The 24,164-nt window shown below is 44.6% G+C and overlaps 1 protein-coding gene across 2 annotated transcripts in view; it reads right to left on the reverse strand.

The window, feature by feature from the left end:
- The window catches only part of EYA2 (EYA transcriptional coactivator and phosphatase 2), a 296,749-nt gene extending 276,181 nt beyond the window's left edge, over nucleotides 1–20,568 (reverse strand). Inside the window, exon 1 of one of the 2 annotated variants that reach the window (XM_055266550.2) lies at nucleotides 20,434–20,568. The gene's annotated coding sequence lies outside the window, so the exon portion shown is untranslated. The remainder of the gene's footprint in view (nucleotides 1–20,433) is intronic. The other variant, XM_063633402.1, reaches the window with a different exon arrangement.
- Between the last annotated feature and the right edge of the window lie 3,596 nt (nucleotides 20,569–24,164).

A 24,164-nucleotide genomic window follows, 5' to 3' on the forward strand; every position in this document is an offset into this window, starting at 1 on the left:
CTCAATTGTCACCATGCAGGAATGCACAGCTCATTTGGCAGATCTCCCAATGGCCCCAGAGAAGCCAGAAATCTGGGTTTTTATATGGAATCTCCTAATTTTTAAATGCCGGCAACTCATTCAAATCAAAACAATCTCAGGCCAAAGAAAGCACATCTGTGGGGTAGAGGTGGCCGCGGCCTGCCCATTTGTGACCTCTGATGAAGAAGGAAGAAAGTGGGCCTGGAATCAAGAGATCTGGGTATCACCAAGGCTCTGAGACCAACTTCCCATGTAGGGCTCCTCCTTGGCCTGTCCGAGCCTCAGTTTCCCCACCTGTATAATGCAAAGGCTGCCTAGATAACATCCACGCTCTGCCACCCAGGCCTCTCCGAAAAGCACCAAGTGGAAAGAATGGCGTATCCAGGCCATGAAGGGGGCATAATTTGACACCGTTTCAAAAACCGGGAATTCAACGAGAAATGTTTCTCTTCCCTGGCTGAGGTTTTTGGAGGCAGTGGGCGTGTTTTTTAAAAAAACACAACACACCAAGTCAGGAATTTCATCAGGAAAAACGTGGCAGCCCGAATGGGCTCACATCTGGGGATTTGCTTGTTGCGAGTACACACTGTTCTGCCTGCCACAGACAACAGCTCAAAGCTAGACACAGCGCTGTAAGGCTGATGTAGCTCCTTTGGGAGACAGGGAGCAGTAATTGCCCCAGACTGGCCTCCTGGTGAGCACAGCAGAAACACAGATAGAGGCCTCCCATCTCCAGTAGAGAAAAGAGAAGGCCAAACTGCAAAGCTCTCAAGCACGATATCCCAAGCACGGCCCCCTGTCCCCATACTCCAGCTTTGAAGGCAGGCCAGCCTTTGCCTAAAACTGAACCCAACTTTCTAATTCCCTCTCTCAAACAATCATGGTCATGATTCCCTGTGTGCTGAGTGTGACGATGGGGCTGGCACGTGCTAAGTGCCTCAGCGCATTATCTCCTTGAATCTGAGAGAGGAACTCTTCTTACTCTCTGATATGGTTTGGCTGTGTCCCCACCCAAATCTCATCTTGAATTGTAGTTCCCATAATCCCCACGTGCCGTGGGAGGGACTAGGTGGGGATAATTGAATCATGGGGGTGGTTTCCCCCACCCTGTTCTCATGATAGTGAGTTAGTTCTCACAAGATCTGATGGTTTTATAAGAGGCTTCCCCCTTTCCTGGGCACTGATTCTTCTTCTGGCCACCATATGAAGAAGGATGTGTTTGATTCCCCTTCGCCATGATTGTAAGTTTTCTGAGGCCTCCCCAGACAGGCTGACCTGTGAGTCAATTAAACCTCTTTCCTTTAAAAATTACCCAGTTGGGTATGTCTTTATTGGCAGTGTGAGAATGGAGTAATACACTCCCACTCCACAGATGAGAAAACCGAGGCTCCCATGGAGAAGCCATCAAGCAGTGGAATCTGGATTTAAGCCTATGTCCACAGAAAAATCCAAGCCTTTATGCCACTGACTACTATTTTTTTAAGTGTGAGTTCTACTGTGGAATACTCATCTTCATGAGGTTAATTCCACAAATTTGTCAGGGAAAAACGCGGGGGACAGATCCACTGAGCAGACCTGACGTGTGCCCAGCGTTAACCGCTGGACAGCTCTTTAGGAACGAGGGAGAGGTCTCGGCTCCCAGGTGGCTTCTGCAGAGTTCTCCTATTGTCATTTCCTCAAAACGAAGAGGAGGAATGGGACTGAGAAAGCCAAGAAAACACAGTAGGACAGCAGAGTGGTAAAGGGGTGGGAGGCCTGGCCTGGCCACGTACCAGCAGGGCCACCTTGGGCATGCTAATTAACCTCAAGTCTCTGTCACATCCTCTCCAAAATGGGCATGATAAAATGGACAGAAGGAGATGATCATATATTCAAACACCTGGCTCAATGCCAGATCCACACGAGGTGCTCCCATCTCCTTTCCCACCTGCTCCTCCCTCCGCCGTCCCCATTTCAGCAAAGGGCAGCTCCATCCTCCCAAATGCCCAGGCCAGAGGCCTTGAAGTCACCTTGGACTTCTCTCTTCATATCCCTTCCCAGAGCCAATCCCTCAGCAAATTCCATCGGCTCTATCTTCAAAACATATCTAGAATCCAACTCTTCTCCCCGATCCTACTGCCACCACCCTGATCCAAGTCACCGTCACCTCCCTGTCTGAACAGTCTCCTAACGGTTTTCCTGCTCCACCCTCTGACCCCTGCAGTCTGTTCTCTTGGCAGCCAGAGGGGTTCTGCTCTACTTAAGGCAGATCCTCTCCTTCCTCTGCTCAGATCCCCTGCCTCCAGGGGCTCCCATCTCACTCAGCTGAGAAGCCAAAAATCTGACCCTGGCCTCAAACACCCTACATTATCTGCCCCTGGCTACTTCCTTGACCACATCTCCTGCCCCTCTCCTCTCACTCAGCTCCAGCCACAATGAACTCCTGGTCATTCCTGAACACACCAGGCACAACCCCACTCAGAGCTTCTGTGTGGGCTCTTCTGCCAAATAGTTTCAGGGAGGCCTTGCCTGCCAGTGATGTGCTGCAGCCAGCCTGTACCAGCCTGCAAGAAACAATTGTTACATGTGCATGAATGTTGTGAACTCCTTGTCAAAATCACTGTTGTGTTGTAAGTGACCATGGTGGGAGTATTTACACCACTGTAAGTGGCACAGGCTACAAATCAGGACCTTTAATTTCCAGAGAACCAGTTTACCAGCATGCCATCACAGTGGCCACCCTATTTAAAATTAAAATTAAAAATTCCTCTTCCCTGTTCTGCTTCAATGTTTCCCATCAACCTCCCTCCCCTCTACTTACTTTTTCCCTATAGAAATGCCAAGACTCTCTGTCTTACTATTTGCTTTTTTATTATCTATCTTCTTTCCCCCCCAGACAAAAGCTCCATGAGGGCAAGGACTTGTCAGTTTTGTACATAGCTGCTTGCCAAGTGCCTGGAACAGTGGCTGCCTCATAGAGGTGTTCAATAAATATGTGTTGAATGGATGAATGGCAGCTGTTACAGTTATTATGGGAAACCTTCACATGGATGGTATTTCAGACACTCGACAGGATTTGTAACACCAAGGGAAGGCCAAAAAGAAAAAAAAGTCTCACCTTGTACACAGTACTAGCCTAGGGAAAAGTGAGATTCCTCCCTGAATATCCATGCCTTTGAGTTTCCATGATAGACCACGGTTAGCAGTTGCGAACATGTAGTAGGCAACATTTTGAAACTCACTAAGCCTCAGCTCACAGAACCAGAGCTGGAGGAGACATAAGAGACATCCAGAGGTCATTTGGTCCTTCTGCTCACTCTCCAACAAGCCCAACCACTGCCCATGCTCCACCTTCTATTTGCAAGATTTTTTATTGATACATAACAATTGTATACATTTATGGGGGGTCCATGTGATATTCTGATACACGCATACAATGTGTGATGATCAAATCAGGGTATTTAGAATATCCGTCACCTCAAACATTTAACATTGCTTTGTGTTGGGAACATTTCAATCTTCTCTTCCAGCTATTTTGATATAGAACATATTGTTAACTACAGTCACCCTACTGTGCTTTTGAACACTAGAGCTTTTCTTTCTATGTAGCTGTATATTTGTACCCATTAACCAACCTCTCTTCATCACTCCCACCTTCCTAGCCTCTGGTAACCCTCATTCTACTCTCTACCTCCAAGAGATTGAGTTTTCCAGCTCCCACACACAAGTGGGAACATGAGATATTTGTCTTTCTGCATCTGGCTTATTTCACTTAACATAATGACCTCCAGTTCCATCCATGCTACTTTCAAACTTTTTGCAAGTAGCATCCACCATGGCCTCGCTCAGCTAAGAGTTAAGAAATTTTCCAAAGACTCTTTAAAATAGTTTAACCTCTCATTCAACACTGAATTCCTTCTATAACATCTCAAACAGGCAGTCATAAACAGCCTCAATGGTTGGCAAGTCCACTTAGGACTAAACCAAAAATCAGCCAACTCATAACCTCTACTGCCAAGGCTGGGCCTGCCTGGGTGCCATGCAGAAGAACAGCTTTCCTCACTTATGGTAACTCTTTGTGCCAACCTGGTGGTAAGTGCCTGGAGCACAGGGATCTATTTACTTCTAGATGGTGCATGATGTCCACATGGACATGTTAAATGCCATCCTAGAGTATACAGGGCGGACCTACACACACACACACACACACACACAAATTATCCAGCTCCAAATCTTAATAGTGCCAAAGTTGAGAAACCCTGTTTTACCTGAAGACAGATGCTTTCTCCTTTTTGTAAACATCAAGGACCACCTCAGTTTATACTTCATTTTCATACTTCTAATGGAGATCTAGATATAGGAAAGATTTCTTTTCTGTCTTAAATCTACTCTAGGAGAGCCAACAGCATGGTCCCAATGGTAAATGGTAACTAACCTGAACCTCGGTGTTGGAGAGACTATAGAGAGAGGTGAGGACTTGGGTGAACTAACTTATCCACCTAAAAGGGACAGACATTTCCCAGCCCCAGTCAATTGCGGTCATGTGGAAATGTGGGCACAGTGTTGACAGATCTTGTGATGTTTTAATGGGAGCCAGAAATCTACATTTTTGTGTGAAAGATCCAGATCTTCAAAGTTGGCTCCATTCTATTTTTTAAATGATCTGCAGACCAAACAAAACACATCTTGATTGCCAGTGTGCAAGCTCTGTGTGCACCTGATGTTACTGCCATGCCCCTAGATGGAGCATGAGAAAGTTCAATACAGGCAGCAATGGGAGCAAAAGCTCAGAGCAGAAAAAGAAATCCAGGCTGACCGTCAGGGGCCTGGGAATGTGTGCATCGCCAGGGTAACCCTTCTACCCGTAGTGATCCTGATTCATCTCCCACTTATCCTCTGAAGCCCAGTGCATGTCCTATGCTTGGCTGGAGTGCCTCAACTTTGGTACCAGAGACCATGAAAAGAGATGATGAGATAGTTTGGATGCGTGTCCACAACCAAGTCTCATGTTGAAATGGAATCTCCAGTGTTGTAGGTGGGGTCTGGTAGGAGGTGACTGGATCAAGGGGGATGGGATTTTCCCCTTTGGTGCTGTTCTTGTGACAGAGTTCTCATAAGACCTGGTTGTTTACAACACTGTGGCACCTCCCGCCTCTTTCTCTCTCTTCCTCTTGCTCCACCATGTAAGTTGTGCCTGCTTCCTCTTCGTCTCCCACCATGATTGTAAGTTTCCTGAGGCCTCCCCAGAAGCTGAGCAGATGCCAGTATCATGCTTCCTGTACAGCCTGTGGAACTGTGAGCCAATTAAAACTCTTTTCTTTACAAATTACCCAGTCTCAGGTATTTCTTTACAGCAGTGCAAGAACAGACAAATACAGATGACCTACCCTTAAGATGAACATCCTTACTTGAAATAAGTAAGGCAAACACCCTTACTGGAAATAAAAGATAATCTTTCAGGCCCGTGGGGAAGAGCACGTGGAGGGCAGAATAGTAGCAGGTCTTAAAAATACTGACCTAGTAAGAATGTTTGAGGAGAAAAGTAAAACATGCACACAAAGAGTATAACATCATGCCTGGAAAAAGCACAAATTTCATAAACAGCACTGTAGTCCAGGAGGAGAGGGGTGGAGAAGGCATACCTAGAGGTACAGTTTTGGGGGATATAAGGAACCAGTCTACCCACACTTCCAGAAAATGCTGCCGACTTCACTTTGGAAATCTACCTTTCTCTCACTCTATCCACAGCTCCACAGGTGGCACAGTACAGAATCCTCCTGAACAGAGAGATTAAGAGATGGGCACATGGCCTGCATCTGAGCTCTTGAACCAGCTGTACCTGAAACCAGGCCTCCTCAAACTTTTCATTTCCCAAGGCAATAAATTTTCTTTTTTCTTAAACCAACTCAGAAGTAAGTTTTTTGTCACTTACATCTGGAGCAATCTCCACAGCTAAGGCGACCACTGGCTGGGATTTTGCTTAAGCCCAGCTTTGGAGCTGGGGAGGCTGACGATGATTTCAGTATTGTCAATGTAGGCATTTCAGGTCTTAAAAAGCTCCTGGAGCTTGCCTTACTGCCTCCCACCTGCACCCCCACTGGATTACTCAACTTTCCAATCTCCTCTTGTAAAAGGCTTCAGAGCCCACTTTCCCCCTTTTGTCTGTAGCCATTGGAAACTATCACCCCACTCCTTGCAATGGGAGCAACACAAGAAGTTCTTTGCCATTCTAAACAGTGGCTGACAACCATTTATGAGACCTGCAACATTTCACCACTCTTAAATCAACCCCAGATGACATAATCATCATCATCATGAAACTAATGAAAACCCGAAGGAGGATAGATTTGGACCATCTTGCCTTTCCCCATGATGAGCGGAGATCAGGAAAAAGTCCTGAGAAAGACATAAAAATGAAGCAAGCTGATTGCTCCTTGGAAGAAGTCTCAGCCTCATCCCCGTGAGATTCAAGTCCTACTTTTTCCTGGAAACAATTTTTAGCATCTCTTGGCATCCTTTCTGGTCAGGAATTGGTAAAAAAAAAAAAAAAAAAAAAGTGCGGGAAAAAGGCTTAATGCCTTTTCACTGAAATTTGATTTCCAGGGTCTGTGTGGATGTTTGGGAGAGGGGTCATACACTATGAGCCTGGAGGTATATTTCTGGTGGTTCCTCATAATGATTTTAAAAGCGGGACATTTCTCTTAAAAATTCAGATTTTGAAAAATCAGAACACCTGGCAACATGGAGACCATTCCTGAATGGCACCGGGTGGAGTCTCTGCTATTAGCATACCTGCTCCACTAATTCTTACCTGTTTGGGTTCTCTGGGTATCTGCGGTTGCAGTCACTGGTTTCAGATTTAGGCTCTATGTACTTTGAAAAATCATTTTTAAATTACGGTAATTTTGACTCTGGATATGACTGATTGACGCACAACGGCAGCTGGATTCTGAGCAAGGCCCTACCAGAACTGGCCTCATCTTCCCCGCCCTCCTTGTTCACTGGCTGCTCCCAACTCAGGACTTTTGTCCTTGCTACCGCTTCTTTCTAGAATGTTCTCCCACATTCCTTCAGCGCTGCATTCCTCTCGCCTCCCCTGGGCATGTTCTCGTCACCTTCTCTTGACTTTTTTCTCCACGGACTTATCATTTGATATTCTGCATACCTTATATACATATATGTTTATTTTCTCTCTCCTACTTAACTGTGGCTCCACAAGGAAGGAGACTGTGGTCATTTTTGTTCTTGACTGCATTCCCCATGTCCAGAGTAGGGCCTGGCACACAGCAGGTGCTCAATACATATTTTTGAATGAATGAATAAATAAGTGCAGTTTCCATACTGAAGAGGAAATGGAAGTGGGAAGTGCAGTGGAGGAGAAAGATGAATGGACAAAAACCAAGAAAGTCTGCACACCTTGCCACTGAAAACCAGGTAGACGCTTCTAGAGAAAAACACATTTTCCCCAATGTAAAGAAGGGAACAAGAAATAGAATGAAAATCATGAAACCAGAGCCTAGAGCTGACGTCAGAGTTTGCATGGACAGTCACTCCAGGCATGCTTGTTTTTTTTTTCAGATGGAGTCTCCCTCTGTCACCCAGGCTGAAGTACAGTGGCACCATCTCGGCTCACTGCAACCTCCACCTCCTGTGCTCAAGCAACTCTCCTGCCTCAGCCTCTCAAGTAGCTGGGACTACAGGCGTGGGCCACCATGCCTGGCTAATGTTTTTTACTTTTAGTAGACATGGGATTTCACCATGTCGGCCAGGCTGGTCTCGAACTTCTGACCTCAAGTGATCCGCCTGCCTTGGCCTCCCAAAGTGCTGGGGTTATGGGTGTGAGCCACTGTACCCGGCCTCATGCTTGTTTTTATGTGTTCCTCTCCGCCTCTGACCCATGCCACCCAAGATCCCTCACTCGTCTTGAAACAGGGTGGGGAGTCCCCACTCTGCCACAGACTGGCCATGTGGCCATGGGCAAGACTCTCCCACAGGCTGCTGCTTCCTCACCTGGACAGATTCTAACACCGATGGCTTGTAGGCTACCTGTTGAGGACTTAGCTCAGTAACTTCTCATGTGGAGACGTAGAAAGCCGGTCTCTTTGGCTCAGTCTTAAGGCATCTGGAAAAACCTGAGCTATTTTCCAGCTTGAACCTCACAGCTCAGGCGGTTTTCCCTTCTCTTTCACTCCAAACTATACCAAACTGCATTTGTGCCCTGTAGGAAGATGTGATTTCTAGACTTAATTTTTCTTCCATAGGTAATAAATAGCTTTTAACAATCACTGTGTGTGTCGCGTGGTCTTTGATGCATTTGTTACACAGAGTCCATTATTTTCATGTCATCATTGGAGAAACTGAGGCTGATAGAGGTGAAGGAAGCCCAAGGCTAGTGAGTGGTAGACTGTGGATTTGAACGTGGAGAGACTGGCTTCTGTACTGTACTGTACCCTAAAGATAATGGAATACACAAATACATCCTCATAAGAAGCTGAAAAATTATAACTGAGATTTAACATCGCTTTTAGTCCCTTCTCATGCCTGTCCTTAATTAATTCATTGTGCAAGTAAGTGAGGGTCAAAGAGTTTAATTTTTTTATGGTGGTTAAAGAATCAGGGAAGTCAGGGGTTATGAAGACAAACTCTAGAACCATACTCCCACATACAAAGCCTAGCTCCACCCCTGCACTTGCTGGGTGACCTTGAACAAGTCACTTAACCTCTCTGTGTCTTACTTTTCTCACTTAAACTGAGAATAGTAGCAGTGCTTTCATCGTAGAATTATTGCGAGGAATAAATGAGTTAATGCCTATAATCTTTTGGAACATATCCTGGCATAAAGTTAGCACTCAGAGATTATTTTCTTATCAACATTATAGTCATCCAAAGGTTAGTTATTCTTTCAAAGATACAAGACACAGACTAGATGTGCCCGGACACTAATGTACTCTGAGATGACTTTACCAACGTCCCTAAGAGACTGCATTTGTTTCATTTTATTCCCCTGAAAACAATGTAGCATTGCAATTCTGGTTAGTAAAAGGTTCTGGGTATTTGGGTGGAATTTGTCATAGGCAGCCTGTGGGGATGAGTTTTAAAACTAAAATATTTTATTTTAAATGAATAGATCACAGGGAAAACTTCATATCATCAGATTCGTGTTTCTGAAACTTCCCTCATGAACTGTGCCATGGCTGTGTGCCACTTTTGCTATTAATTACTTGATGGACTTGGTTTTTAAACCATTTTTATCTTAAGCAGTAAAAAATTATAAAACCATTTGTTTGAAATGCTTTTTATATCTTTTCCAAATGCATAATAAGATAGAGACAGAACTTTAAAGAAAAAAAAGTTCATGTACATTTCAAGTTAATGTGGAAAGGGTGCCCACATCATTAAAAAGAAGTCTGCCCTTCAGAGACGAACAGATTCTTTCAGAATGTCTAAAGTCCTCAAACGGTAGCTACCTGAAGAACAGTAAGGAATGTGCCTAGGGGCAAGTAACTTTCATTTTCTCCCCTTTCTTTGAGTACTCCTGGGAGTGGGTCCAATGCCACAGTACCCTAAGAATTCCACTGTCATTTTATTTAAGTTGTATAACAAATCCGATATAGAAGGTGTCTGCTCCACGGGCTGATGAGGAAATTAGGGCTCAGAGGGCTCTTGTGATCTGCCCAAAGACACACAGCAGGTTGGTGACAGAGGGGACCCCATACCCTCTCCAGGAGCTGCTCAGCCTCAGACAACTCTGTCTCATGGTCCCGCATCACAGCCAAGGGCCTGGCCTGGTTTGAGGAGGAAGTCACTTCATTCCGGTTGGCAAGAAATGGCAGGGATTCTTGAAGGATTTCATCCAGACAAGGATTCTGCAACCCACTTACGTTACTTTTTCCATGTGCTGTTCAAGAAAAAATCTACTGGTTCTCAATGGAATGTGGGGTAAAAGGCCACAGAAACTCAGGCTCATTGAGGCTGAAGGATGCTATTGAAATGTAAGAATAGATCATAAATAACTGGTTGGTCAGGGGAGTCTCTCCAGTCCACCATGATTGTTTGTGACCTTGTTCCAGGAGGGCTGTGGGTCATGTGGTACAACAGGCCCATGCTTTGGGTCAGACAGACCTGGAATGGAATGCCACTGGGCAGTCACTTGATCTGTCCAAGTCTCAGTTTCCATATTTGTTAAATGGACACATCTGTATCATGGATTTTCTTTGAGAGGATTAAATGAGCTTTATTAAAGTGTCTGTCACATAATAACTCCTGTGAGTCATTTTTATGTCTCCTTCTTCCCTCCTCCATTCTCCTCCCTGAATATTTATATTTCTTTTTTTTTTTATTTATAACTCTCAGAGGCATACCTGTATACTTTAGTTTTGCAAAGTCCCAGAACTCAGGGCAAGTTTCATTCATTAGATAACAGTAGAAGATTAAAACATCCATGGGGAGAGCTAACCCTTCCAGACTCCCACCACCACTTTATGCAGCAGGTGGATTGTCTCTATTTTGTGAATAGGGAAACTGAGGCAGAACTAGGACTTGAACCTAGGAATTTGGGCTCCCCATTCTGGACTCCCAGTGATACACTCCGCCATCTGTAAAACCTGGTGAAGACTACAATGTTATAACTTAGACTAGTTTTGCTTGTATAGCGTATCAGATCTGGAAGGTTCTGAGTGGGCACCATTCAAAGCCAGGGTTAGGAGGGGCCATGCGTCTTTGGCAGGATCGAGTAGCAGGAGAAAAATGAGAAATATTTTGTTTTTCTTTTCCAATTCATTAAGGCTTGTTGAGGGGAGCAAGAACCTCATTTTTTTCCTTCCCATTACTTCCCTTTTATTTTAGGGGAAACATGCATTTCAAAGACTGCTCAATAGCAGCGTTGAAGTCTCAAGTTCAATCACAATGTCCCCATTGTGGCTGGGGGACTCCCTGGCCTTTAAGCTTGGGTTATAAAAATTTGGTCTGAGCCCAAAGTCTGGCTTTAATAGAATATTTTAATTTTGTTTAATGAATATTATTTTAAATCTGTTTGGCAGTTTTAAAATGTGTTCTTTTATTTTCAAATTAAAATTTACTAATGTTCAGTGCTTTCTTGGGGGTGGGGGTACAGCAAGAAATGGGGGTGATAATAATACAAGCTACCATTTATTGAGTGCTTACTACGTGCCAAACACCCTGCTCTGTGCTCTGTGTGTGCCAGCCACTCTGTGCCTCCCAACCACCCCAGGAACAGTAACTGCTGTCTCCGATGTCTGGGACGTTGAGAGGGTCAGACCCCTGCGGGAGATGGCAGTCCGTGAGTGATGGACTGACTGAGGCTCAGACCAGATCTGTCTGAGTCCAGGGCCTGTGCTATCGACCACTGCCCAACATTCTCTCGACACCTAAAAAGACTCAACTGATCAATAGCTTATAGATAGCGCATTGATCCAGTGTGCGGTTCCCCATAATCTCAATAGCTAGCTTACTGAACATTGAATGGAGGCAGGCAGTGTAGCAAAGCCAAGTGTTTTCCGTGTATCGCCTCATTTACATTCTCACAATGGCACTATGAAAGTTATTTTATTATTGTTGTTACTATTATTATCATCCCAAAGAGTCTAAGTAATTTGCTTCCAGTCGAATTCATAAATAATAATAATAACTGTAGCTGGCACTGATATAATTCATACCACTTGCCAGCCATAGTTCCAAACACTTCATGTTTATTAACTCAATCTCCACGATAGCTTTCTGAGGAAGGTGGATTATTATTCACCCTGCTTTACAGACGAAGAAACTGAGGCACTGAAAAGTCTGGTTACCCCCAAGTTAAACGCAGGAGTAGGTTAACACTGAGGGGAAGTGTAACCTGAGCAGCCTGGCTCCTGGATTCAAGCTCTTAATCTCGAGGCTGAAAATCAGTACGCAGGCTGAGGTTCGGGAAGTCTGATTCTCTACATTCTTCCTCATTCTGCACAATGCATTGAGAGAAGCAGAGAGTTGCTGTCAGCCGAGTGAGCCTGGGGCACTGGTAAGTCCCATATGCCTAGTGCGGTTTCAGGTGCAGAAGCCGAGCACTGTTCTTACTGAACCAGGCATGGCTTCTGTGGGTGAGGGTCTACAGACTGAGGTGTTGCCTCCATTCTGCTGCTCGAACATTAGAAAGCTCAAAAAGTCATGTCAACCCTCTCTGCACCCTCAGGAAATAAGAGGCCATGGGATACTGGTGAGAACACATTGGGATCCTCCTACCGGAGATGCTGGATTTGGTCCTTCTCACCTCTGGCTCTCCAGTAAATAGCCCAGAACACAGCTAAATAAGTGTTGTTAAGTAAATGGATGAAGGAATAAATGCACTTGTAATTTTCCCCTATCACTGTGCAATGTGTCAAGCACATCAGAGGCACTTGATAAATAATAAATCATGGAACTGGTATATGAAATGTCCCAAGTGCATGTTATTTCTGGTCTACAAAGATTGTCTTGTCATATTGCAATAGCTTAGAGGTCAGCAAACTTTTTCTGTAAAGGGCCAGATAGTGAATATTTAGGTTTTGCAGGCCGTATGGTCTTTGTAGTATGGCTGTTCAACTCTGAGGTTATAGGGCAAGAGCAGCTGTAGGCAATGGCTTAGGCCACTAACTGCAGTGATGCTACGACCATTTCCATAGGTCCAGCTCGAAACATTCATTCATTTCTACAAGGGCAGATTCAAAATCTTGTGAGAATCTGCTGGCGTCTCTTACTTTCTCAACCTGATTTTTGTACCTAACCATCGGTAAATATCCATAAGGCAATGCCAGTGGAAAATGACTTTAAAATCTAGCTCTCCAGGGCAGACAGATGGAGAAAGGGAAGTTCTTGTTATACCAAGGGAGCAGGCTGGACATCCTAGTGGTTAGGAATCAAAACTGGGTTTAATCCTGGCTCTGGCACAAGCCATGTGATCCTGGACAATTTACTTTCCAGACTCAGTTTCCACATCTGTAAAATAGAAATAATAATAACAGCACGTTCCATCTACTTTCATTTGGAGACAAAACATATAAAGTATTTCCACAGCACAGTGCCTGGGACATAATAAATATTCAATAAATAATAAGTGTTCAATAAAATCTGTGATTTCCAAACAAGTCTTACAACTCTGTGTTTTCTTAAAAACCAAAGAAAATCCTCAAAACTAATTCACTAAAAATAAGCACAAAGGAATGACAGTAAGGCTACAGGAGGACATTTCCAAAATCGGGTTCCTCAAGGTGCCCGGGGGTCCCAAGGTGTTAGAAAAATTGTCCGCTGTAGATCAAACCTCTAGCAATCCCCAACCTCTCTGTGCTTCCCCTCAAAAAAAGCCTGATTCTATGTCCTTTTATCAGTTTGTCTTTCTTGTGGGTGCCTGAGCAATGCTGAGACATTTTGAGCATTTTAGACATTTGCTGAGTTTAAGGCATTCTTTCTCCCCTCCTACCCCCCTTCTCTCCACATCCCAGCCATTAACTCCTCCAGGGAGTATGGTCTATTTAGCAAGAGGAGAGCACTGGACAGCTTGGGCCCATCGCAGACCGGAGGTGAATCATCTTCGGGGCTCCATTATTTTTCATGTCTGGATGGGGCTACAACTCTATTGACAACACAGGCACAAGTCACAACTTGTTATACCATGTGACACCTTCCAAGCAGTGGAGGCTTCCCTCTACTCCAGGAGTCACACAAAAGGCCAGAGGTGCATGATTCTCCTCGGGCTCCTTCCTCTCCACTCCCTTCCCAGCCAAGAAGGACACGCAGACCTTCACTGGAGAGATCAATGTTTCTAGAATACCCTGAAACAAAAGTCCTGATACGTGCAAATAATACACACCCACAAAAGAAAATAACCTCTCTGCGCTGACACCCTGCCTCTCTGAAGAGGACATTTTCTCCCTACATGGAATTTCCATCAGCACCTGGGTTGGTACCAAATTCAGGACGCGGTGGACACGCTCTCTAACTCTGTATTTCAGGAAGCTGCCAATCAATAAAGATTTAAAGGTGTGTACTTATACCTTGCATCTTAAATGCTAGAAAACATAGTGGGAACAAAAAGTTGTTTTGGAAACCATGAATACCTTAACCACAAAGTGACTACAGGAAGGGAATGGGAGGTGAAGAAACTGACCAGAAGGAACATTTTCATTTCATTTGATTTTCAGCTTCTGACTTCCGCATATCCGAATACCAGGTAGGAAACATCTGCTTTGGAGTAAGAGAAGGCCCCAGTACCTGCTTTTTCTCCGGAACCGTGAGAGGGAGCCATGGGGAGGAGACCAGAATTTCAGCCTTCCTATCTCCCTTTACCACAAGGACGCCTTGAGGACCCAAGTCAAATTGAGATCTTTCAACCATGGGCTCAGAAACCCGCTTTCTGTGTCCACTTCAACCAAACACGTCTAACAGGCAGGAATTTAGAGTTGGCCAAGGTAACGAGAACTAGTGGTTTTCACCCTGTTTTGGTGACCTTCATAGGGCTTATTTATGCACTTCAAGCGCATGACCTAATACATGTTGGTTTGGCTTCTCTTCTCATAATAGCAGCCTGTAAAAAGCTTTTGAGAATTCCCCGTGTTTTCTCATTTTGGGTCAAGAAAATAAAATCGATATCTAAGTAACCTTAAAAAAATGGCCTGCACAATCTAAAAGTTTGGAATGTTTCCACTAGGACGAAGGATATCTCTAAAAGCCTCAAAGATCATCGAAATGAAGTCCAACATTTGCCGTTTTTAAGGTGAGATATGTGGTAACGGAGTATGAGAGAACTGGCTAAGGGGCTTTTTGACATAAGTCAAACAATGACATTTAAAACTCACGTTAAAGCAATTACTGTGTGGAATTTTTCTGTGTTTTTCTCATTTCTTAAACAGAAGTGTATATGTTTTCAGCATAGCTTCTTGCTGTAATTTTCTTTCTTGACAAACCCACATCTTACCATGAAACCCAAAGAATGCACGCTGCAGAAACAATAATGGTTGAAACAGACTCGGCTGTCTCTGGCATGATTTTTCTTTACAAAATTAAAATGTCTTTTGGCTACTACACGTATATTTCAGTTATGAAAGGCCATTCTTGGGAGATGAATAGAAAAGAAAGGGGAACTGACAGATTTAGCTGATGCGAGACAAAAGTAAGTTGCCATATACAGTAGTCAAACTCTCCAGTTTCCTCATTCTTTGGGAAAAATATGTTGATTTTATCATTTTTCCTCTAGTTACATTAGCAGAGAGTTGACAATTCTCCTCTGAATGACTGCAAGTAGATACGTTCGTATCTATTACATCTGGGAACACAGACTTTTAAAAAATGTAACTTTACTCAAAAGGAAAAAAGAAGAAGACAGTCCAATGCCATTGAAATTACACACATTTTCATGTTACTGACACAACACTATTGATACCAAATGACAAAAGAGTTTCTAACCTCTATTACATACTTTGTTCATTTTTAAAGATGTTTAAATTGGCATTGTGGCACATCTAAGTTCCTGTTTTAAATTTCTGCGTATATCTGAAGGCAGAGGCAGACTTTTCAAAAATGTACGAGCAGGCACAACTGTGTTCTGACTACTATCATCTAAACGCGATGACAGCGCTGACGAAGCCCCTGGATCCTGCCAAATTTTGTCCCAAAGACGCGTCTCTCAGCCCCCACTGACCCGCAGCCTGCTGGTTCCAGATTCAGGCAACCAATGGCCTCCCTTAACGTTCAAAGAGGCAAAGATAAATCATTCCAGCTACCTGACTCTCGGCACCACCTGTTCCAAATTATTCTTTGCTCTCCAAATGTTTAAAATCTAACCCCGAAACAACACCCACCCATAGCGATCCAGCACCTTCCGGTAAACTTGACTTGGGCTGTGCCTACCGTAATGTTTTAGGGCCTCTCCACTGCCGGTAAATTTATTGACTCTTTTTAGGACCTGAAATGCGTAGTGTTAGTATCGAAGGAATAAATCAAATTAGCCCTTAAATAAACCGTAATTTTCCTTTACAGAACCATACCCAACCAGCTAAGGGTCACGGCTCACAGAGGTTTATATTTGTGTTTCTAAATATTTAATATGATTTGTTTCCCCATTTCAAACGACAGTGGCAAAAAACGTCAGGGCAGGTTCAGAAAATAACTGTGTTCTGCGCATTTAAAACCATCCAAATTCAGCGTCTTCCTCCAAAGGAAATGATAGCAGAAATGTTTTGAGCCAAAGCTTGTATTGCACATGGATAAGGCATATTTTGCAGAGAAGCAAAAGCCTAGATTTCGTTTCCACTCAGTCTGGCCCTGTGTTGGTCATTTGACCTGCGACTCGGTTTCCTTGTTAACAAAGTTGAAATGATGATAATAATATTCAAGGGGTTGCGGCAAGAATCCAGTTTAAAAATACAAGTGAAGGGCTGACTGTAGGCCTGGTATACCAGTTCTCAATAAACAGCAGCTATTTTCATCATTACTATTAAACAGAAGGATATAATTTGCAAGCCAGAGAAATGACAAAGGAACCCAACAGGATGAAAATGAACAAAAAGAAATACGCACTAAAAATAGATGTATAAGCCTGTGGCTTCCTTCATGCCTTTTCCTCTAAATACACCTGGCGGTTACCTTGAAACTGATTTTAAATCACACGCCGTAAAGAAAAGGTCCTGCCCCTCTAATTCATTTACAGTAACACAAGTGGGTCTGCAGCCTCAGTTACTGTCACTTCAAGTATTTACCACCTGACGGAGGGGGTGTTTATCCTCCTCGGACTAGAAGAGGGTGTTAGTCAAACACCATTAGGCCAGTTACGATCTTCAAACAGTGAAAATGAAGCATTGTCTCCAGCGAATTCTCTGCTAATTGTTTTCTTACCAGAATCTTCTTTTTGTTTTGTACGTTAAGGAGTGTTTGAACTGCCACAAATGATAGTGGGGAGAAGTGGGCCATTCAGGAAGCTGTTATGATATTGGGGGATGGAGATCAGGGAAGAGGGTTGGGAGTGAGTGAGGAATTGTGGTGTGTGTGCATGTGTGTGTTTTCTGTCAACAGGCTGTGTTTTCTTAACTCTGGGATTAATTCTTTGTAAAGAGATTCCTTTTGAGCAGAGTCTACCAACTCCTTTTTCAGAACAGTTAGCTAAAAAAACAAAAACAAAAACAACAACAACAACAAAAAACCCCCCAAAATCCCGGTTCCTTCCACCAACAAAACCCAGGCTTAGTAACAGAAAGTCTAGCCTTTGGAGGTAACGGACTAACCAACTCCTTCACCCTCACAAGCCTCACAGATTAGGGGAACCACATCATTAGGCGAATTCTCCCTTTATCAAAAGTCTCTGGGGGAGCAGGTTCTCCTCTCTCCCAAGGAATTTATGTTAGGCCAGGCAGTCTTTCTTTTCATCTTGTGCCCAGGTGGGAAGCAGTTAAGTTTTTTACGCTGCCCCGCACGATACCAATCCTTCTCCCCAAGCCTTTGCACACAAACACACAGCATACACCTAAGACCTGAAGACACTGCCTAATACTTATAATTTATTCTCCCCCAAGCATCTTTGTGTGAAGGAGGCCTGCCCAGCAAAGACAAAACTCTACCCCAGTCGTAACTTCCACTCCTCCACACTGAGATCATGTGTGTGGATATTTAGGAAAGGCATGTGTCTAAAGAAGCCACCTCCACTCCCTTCATTTTCTCCTGACAGCCACAGGCTCTCTTCTTTCTCTGCCCAGAAAGGCATCTGTCATAATTGGGTGGGAACCTCACTTATTCACCATTACGGCCTGCGATTTTATTATACAAGGAGTTTATTGCTGGCCTAATTAGTTTCAAACTGGGCATTCCAGCTGAGGACACCTAAAAAACATCTGGTGGAAGGAGCAAGAATGAGTCCTCGCTCTGAGCTGCTTACGGTTGGATTTCTGCATAACTCTGGTCTCTTGCGCCCAATGCAAGTTGTCTTTGGAAAAGTAACTGAAAAAATAAGGAAACGGTTTCTTCTTTGTGGGAAAGGAGTCATCTTGTCACGGAGGATCCAACAATGTCTTAAAGTGGACGTGCTTGGACTGTGTATATTTTTTCACAAGCGGCTGGGGTCTCCACAGCTTGCTCACCCTAATTCAGAATGTACTTAGCTACACCACAGAGGCTTTTTGCTGAGGGCTTTTTCATTCTCCCAACAGCAGCTAGCATTTTATCAATTTATCCATCTGGAACAAGGCTTGCACTCTCTTACATGCAATTTAAAGCAGAATACCACATATTTGAAACAGCGTGTCTTGGGCGTTTTTTGCCAAATGGTAATCCTATAACAAGTCAACAAATCATACCTCTTTATGATGTGTTTAATGCAACACAAAAGACATGAAAAGAAGATTCTAAAACTTACGTGATGAAAAATTTAAAAAAATCCTAAAGTATTGAGATACACATCTTTTTATTTTATTTTATGTTTCCTTTAGTTTTTTTGATATTGGGGAAGTGATTTATGTGTTTATAGAGTATTCTTATACACATGGTGACTACACCAGGTGAGCTATTTTAAGACAGAAAAGAAAAATGCCAATTCCTTTCAGATAAAATAGTGAATAATATTGTGAAGCTAAAGTTACAAGAGAATGGGGACATATAAACTGCTTTAAAGTAAAAAAAAGTTCAGGCTCTTTTGGATCTAACCACATTGGTCTTTTCACAATGGCAAAAGTCAAGAGTTTCCTACGAAGGCAAGGAGATTTTTTTAATACAAACATCTTTGCTTAGTCAAAAGCAAGATTCAAACCACTATCATTTGTTATTTGTTATATAAATTATAGAAGAACTTGCCCAATTTTGAGAGTGTCTAAATGCAAAGATATGTAAAGGATGAAGGGGCTTAGGGTGATGAAGAAAGAAAAGTGGAAAAAATGAACTCGATAACATTTATTTATCGAGTAAAACTGTGAAAGATTCTTTCACAAAGATTATTTTGAAAAAGAGGTTCTCTCTCTCCTCCCTCTCTTTCTTTGTGTACCTTTTTTTTTTTCGTAAGCAGGATGGTTATATGTGTATCTTATTTGGTAACAAATGGGTCATAGTCTGGTAAGATGCTTACTAGTTCTGTATCTATTATGGTCACAAACATTTCACTCAATCAAGAAACGGCTCATGAAATTAATAGATTCGGCTTGAAGTACAATTGTCCACTGGCTATAATTTACTTTGTAAGGGATCTCCCTAACTCAAACATAATTCAGTGCTCAAATTCTTACATGATGTTTGTAAATCATCCTCCTGCGCCTCCGCCCTCGCTAACAGCTAGACTCCGATGTTCACCTCTTACACTGCACCTCGTAATTAAAAGGTACCTCTTACCGGGGTGATTTATACCTCCACGTTGTATTTTAAAAAAGTAATTAAAGATTACATAGCATTTCGGGGAAGGGGAAAGAAAAGAAAAGGGTATCCACAAAAACGCAGCATCGGTCTTGCTTTTTAAAAAGAATTCAGACCACGGCAGGGTGCACGCTGTCAACTCTCAGCCTCGGCTTCGGGGAAGCAGGAACCTCGCACTGCAAAAGGCGCTTCCAGTTCAATAGCTGAGAAAAGCGCACTGAGGATTTTGCGATAGGAGTACGTTCACCAGTCACGCTTTCCTAGTATTCTTTGAGCTTATAAACTATTTACTGGGGGTGGGGGGTCGGCGAGGGAGACAGGAATACATTGAAGGAGCTTGGGCCAGCACGGCCATTTAACCTCCAGACTTCATGACTAAAAAACAATTCCATTTCCCACTTTCTCCCATTACAACGAAATCCTTGCCGCCTTCTAAACACCCTTCGGATGTAAACTTTTCCAAGTTTCAACTCTACCCGCAGCAGGCGCCAGGATTCCCTGCCCCGGTTCAAAGCCCCAGACCTGAACCAGAGCGGGCCGAGCGCAAACGGACTTTTCTTGAAAAGAAATGCATCAATAGCTAGAAGGCAAAGGCTCAGCGGGCCGTTCCAGCCCCATCCCGGATTCCAGCGGTTGGCTCTGCTTCTTGGTTACTCCATAAACACTACCTGAGGGCTTGAGGTTGCGGACTGGGGGAGCGCCCCTTATCGCGAACCTCCGGGACCAGAAATCGAACGAAACGCCAAGGACCCAGCCGCGTCTACACCGCCTGCGCGCCATGCACTTGTCCCGCGCGCGGGAGAGCAAACTTCAGGGTCGTTGCCCCAAAGCGCATGGGGAAACTGGGGCCCCGAGCCTGGGAGAGCCTTTCCCGAGGGCGGCTCTGCTGCTGTCCCCTCTGCCCTTATGCCTGCGTGGCCCTGGGAGGCCTGTGCGCCCCAGAACGTCCCGACAGCTGCGGAGGCCCCGCTCGGCGAGTGCCGGAAAGAAGCGCAGGGCGAGGGGGTCCCGGTGAACAACTCCCCGCGCCCGGCGAATCCCGGCGGGCGGCCTGGGGTGGGCGCCGCGGGCGGTACTCACCGCACGCAGTGGAGAGAGCGCCCCGACGCGGTGCGGGCGGGCGGGCCGGTGCGGGTCCGACGAGGCCGGGCTGACTGCGGCGGGCACGTTGCTGTCTCTGCCGCTGCCGCTGCCTCCGCCTCCTGGGCTGCCGCGGCTGCTGCCTGCGCGGGGAGGACCGGCCCCTTCCCCTCCCTGGGCCGGGCCCTCCCTCTGCCCCCGCCCGGGTCCCCGCGCCGCTGCGTGGGCGCGTGGGGGCGCCGAGGCGCGACGCTGGGCTCCGCGGGCGCACACACCCGGCGGCTGGACGCGGGGCGCGGGGCTCTGGCCCTGCAGCTGCCGCCGCGCCGCTTCCTGAGCCTGCAGCCGAGCAGAGCGCGCTCGCTCTCGCCGGTCCTGGAGGCCAGGGCCCAGCCTCCTCCCCACCCACCGACACCCCGCACCTCCTCCCTCCCCGGGGCAGCACATCCTCCCTGCAACCCAGGCATGACCCCTGTGAAAGGAACGACGGCTCGGAGAGGACCTCAATAGTGACACTAACATTCATTCACTCAACCATCCATTCATTCATTCAAAATATATTGAGCATCTACTGTGCCAGGTACCACTCCTGAGACACTCAGCTAGAACAAGACAGACTAGTTTTCTGCCCTCCCGGAACTTGCATTCTCATGGAGAGACAAACCATAAACAAATAACCAAGTAAAGAAGCAAGACAGTTTCCGAAAGTTACAGTTACAGGGAGAAAAAATATATATATATCTGCTGTTGGGGAGTGGAGGAGAGGTGGTAATTTTAGGTAGAGCAGTCAGGGAAGACCTCTCTGAGGAGGTGACATCTGAATTATGAGGAAGTGCCATTGGTGTGGTATTTAGGTGAGAACGGTTCAGGGGTCTCCCCTATGTTTCACCCATTTTACAGCTAAGGAAACTCAGGTCTCAAGAGCTTAACTGACTTAGTGAAAGTGAGAGGTATAGCCCCCTCCACCTGCATGCCCAAATCAAGTCACCCCACTTACTCCATCCTCTCATAGCCACCCCCCTTTTAGTCTCCCTGGCAATGAACTGTGTTAATTGGAGTCTATGCGGCCTTTTCTACCCCGTCACCCACTCTCTAATGTCTGTGAATTCCACTGTGGGACACCCAGGATGCTTCAATCCAAAAGCAATATCAACCACTGTCATTTCTTAAGTGCAGTAAAAGACAGGCACCCAGGTGAATTTGAATTTCAGAGAAACAAGGAATCAGTTGCAGTATATGTCTTATGCGATAGGTCGTACGTACTTATATTTAAAAAGTATTTTTTGTTTCTCTGAAATTCCAATTTAACCGGGTGTCCTATATTTTTATTTGCAACATTTTTTTTGTTTTTTGAGACAGAGTCTCGCTCTGTGGCCCAGGCTGGAGTGCAGTGGCGCAATCTCGGCTCACTGCAAGCTCCGCCTCCCGGGTTCACGCCGTTCTCCTGCCTCAGCCTCTCCGAGTAGCTGGGACTACAGGCGCCCGCCACCACGCCCGGCTAATTTTTTTTGTATTTTTAGTAGAGACGGGGTTTCACCGTGGTCTCGATCTCCTGACCTCGTGATCCGCCCGCCTCGGCCTCCCAAAGTGCTGGGATTACAAGCGTGAGCCACCGCTTCCGGCCTTATTTGCAACCTTGAGCTCATCCAATGCCCAACTCTTCCTTATCTCATGTAATCCCCAAGATAGACCCCAAGGTACTGCTGTCGGCACACTCATTTCACAACCGAGCAGGTCCAAGCTCAAAGAAGGCAGAAAGTGGCTGAGCCAGGAATGAAATTCAGGCCTGGCTGACTCCAAAGCCCTTGCTCTTGAGCTGTAACAGTCTTTAATTCCATTTGTAAGGTTACAGGGAAGCTGATGAAGGTTAAGTTCTTAGGCCCCTGACTTGCTTGGACCCCTTTCTAAGGGGACTTAGAAAAGTGTTCAGGCCGGGCGCGGTGGCTCACGCTTGTAATCCCAGCACTTTGGGAGGCCGAGGCGGGCGGATCACGAGGTCAGGAGATCGAGACCACGGTGAAACCCCGTCTCTACTAAAAATACAAAAAAAATTAGCCGGGCGTGGTGGCGGGCGCCTGTAATCCCAGCTACTCGGAGGCTGAGGCAGGAGAATGGCGTGAACCCGGGAGGCGGAGCTTGCAGTGAGCCGAGATTGCGCCACTGCACTCCAGCCTGGGCGACAGAGCGAGACTCCGTCTCAAAAAAAAAAAAAAAAAAAAGAAAAGTGTTCAGATTGTTGCTTGCTGATGTAAAGTTTACAAAAGTCCTTTGCTTTGGACATTTGGCTGCAGGCGGTGGAGATCGCTCTCTTTCCACTCCGATTCCCCATCCCCAACTTGCCCTTGAGTAGGGTGGTGTCGGGTGGCCGCTGGCATTTCGGAGGAAAGTTGAGTTGGGAATTTTGTGATGTTTGTGGTAATTTTCATTTTCTTAAAATTTGAATTTGTTGTGATTTCTTTTCTTAATTTAAAGAAATCATTTTCTTATCTAATCTTGGACTCATAATTTTGTACTCTTTTTCTTGAATAGGGGCTGCAAATTGTACATGTATCAGGTCTCACTATTCCTGGACCCACCTCTGGTCATAGCGTACTCTGCTTTCTACTCCTCAAACTTCAGACAGAAGCAAATGTATTCAGTAAACAGTAGTTCTTTTCCTTGGGCCTGCCTCAGTAGGCTTGGAGATGGCTCTGCTTCTGGCTTCTAGAACATGTGTACTTGGCCTTGATTTTCTCATCACTAAAGTGAAAATAACAGTACTCATCTTATACTATTATTGTGAAAATTCACTGAGCTCATGCTCATAAAACACTTTCTACTATGACTGCAGCTGGCACTAGCAATTGCTCAACAAATATTATTACTGTACACACAGCTTCACTTCCCATAGTATCTTTGCTAAGTGCTCCAAGCCATTATAAATTGAGCATCTTAATGACCTCCAGAGATGTTTAATTTGTCTTGGCTTGTGGACCTTAATTTTTTTTTTCCTAAAGGAATAGACTGGAATAGGAACTATCAAGTGAATTGTATGCAGTAAGAATATATATATATATATATATACACACACACCTATACATATATAGTCATATATATACATACAATCCCCTATATATAGTTGCATGTAGACATATGGTCCCCAATTTATGATGGTTTCACTTAATGATTTTTTTGACTTTATGATGATGTGAAAGTGATGTGTGTTCAGTAGAAACCACAATTGAGATACCCATATAACCATTCTATTTTTCACTTTCAGCAAAATATTTGACAAATTTCGTGAGATATTCAAAACTGTATTATAAAATAGGGCTTGGTGTGAGATGATTTTGCCCAATTGCGAGGTAATGCAAGTGTTCTGAGTGCATTTAAGGTAGGTTAGGCTGAGCTATGATGTTCAGTAGGTTAGGCGTATTAAATGCATTTTGAACTTAGGATATTTTCAATTTACAATGGAGAGATATATATGTAAATATGTATACATATATCACATATACATATATACATATATATACACGCATATATCTGTATCTATATCTATATCCATATCTATATCTGTATCTTTGGCCGGGATGTGAAATGTTTCTTCCTGTGGCTCATGGGGAAAAATCTTGAACACTTGTTAACCAAAGGTACCGTATAGAATGCAAAGGGTTAATCTATTTCCTTCATACCATTTTATTCCTTCCCCAGAATCTGGCCCATTATTTCATAAATTGCAGACACACCCC

The sequence above is a fragment of the Symphalangus syndactylus genome, chromosome 24 (genome assembly GCF_028878055.3).
Source record: "Symphalangus syndactylus isolate Jambi chromosome 24, NHGRI_mSymSyn1-v2.1_pri, whole genome shotgun sequence".
Lineage (NCBI taxonomy): Eukaryota > Metazoa > Chordata > Mammalia > Primates > Hylobatidae > Symphalangus > Symphalangus syndactylus.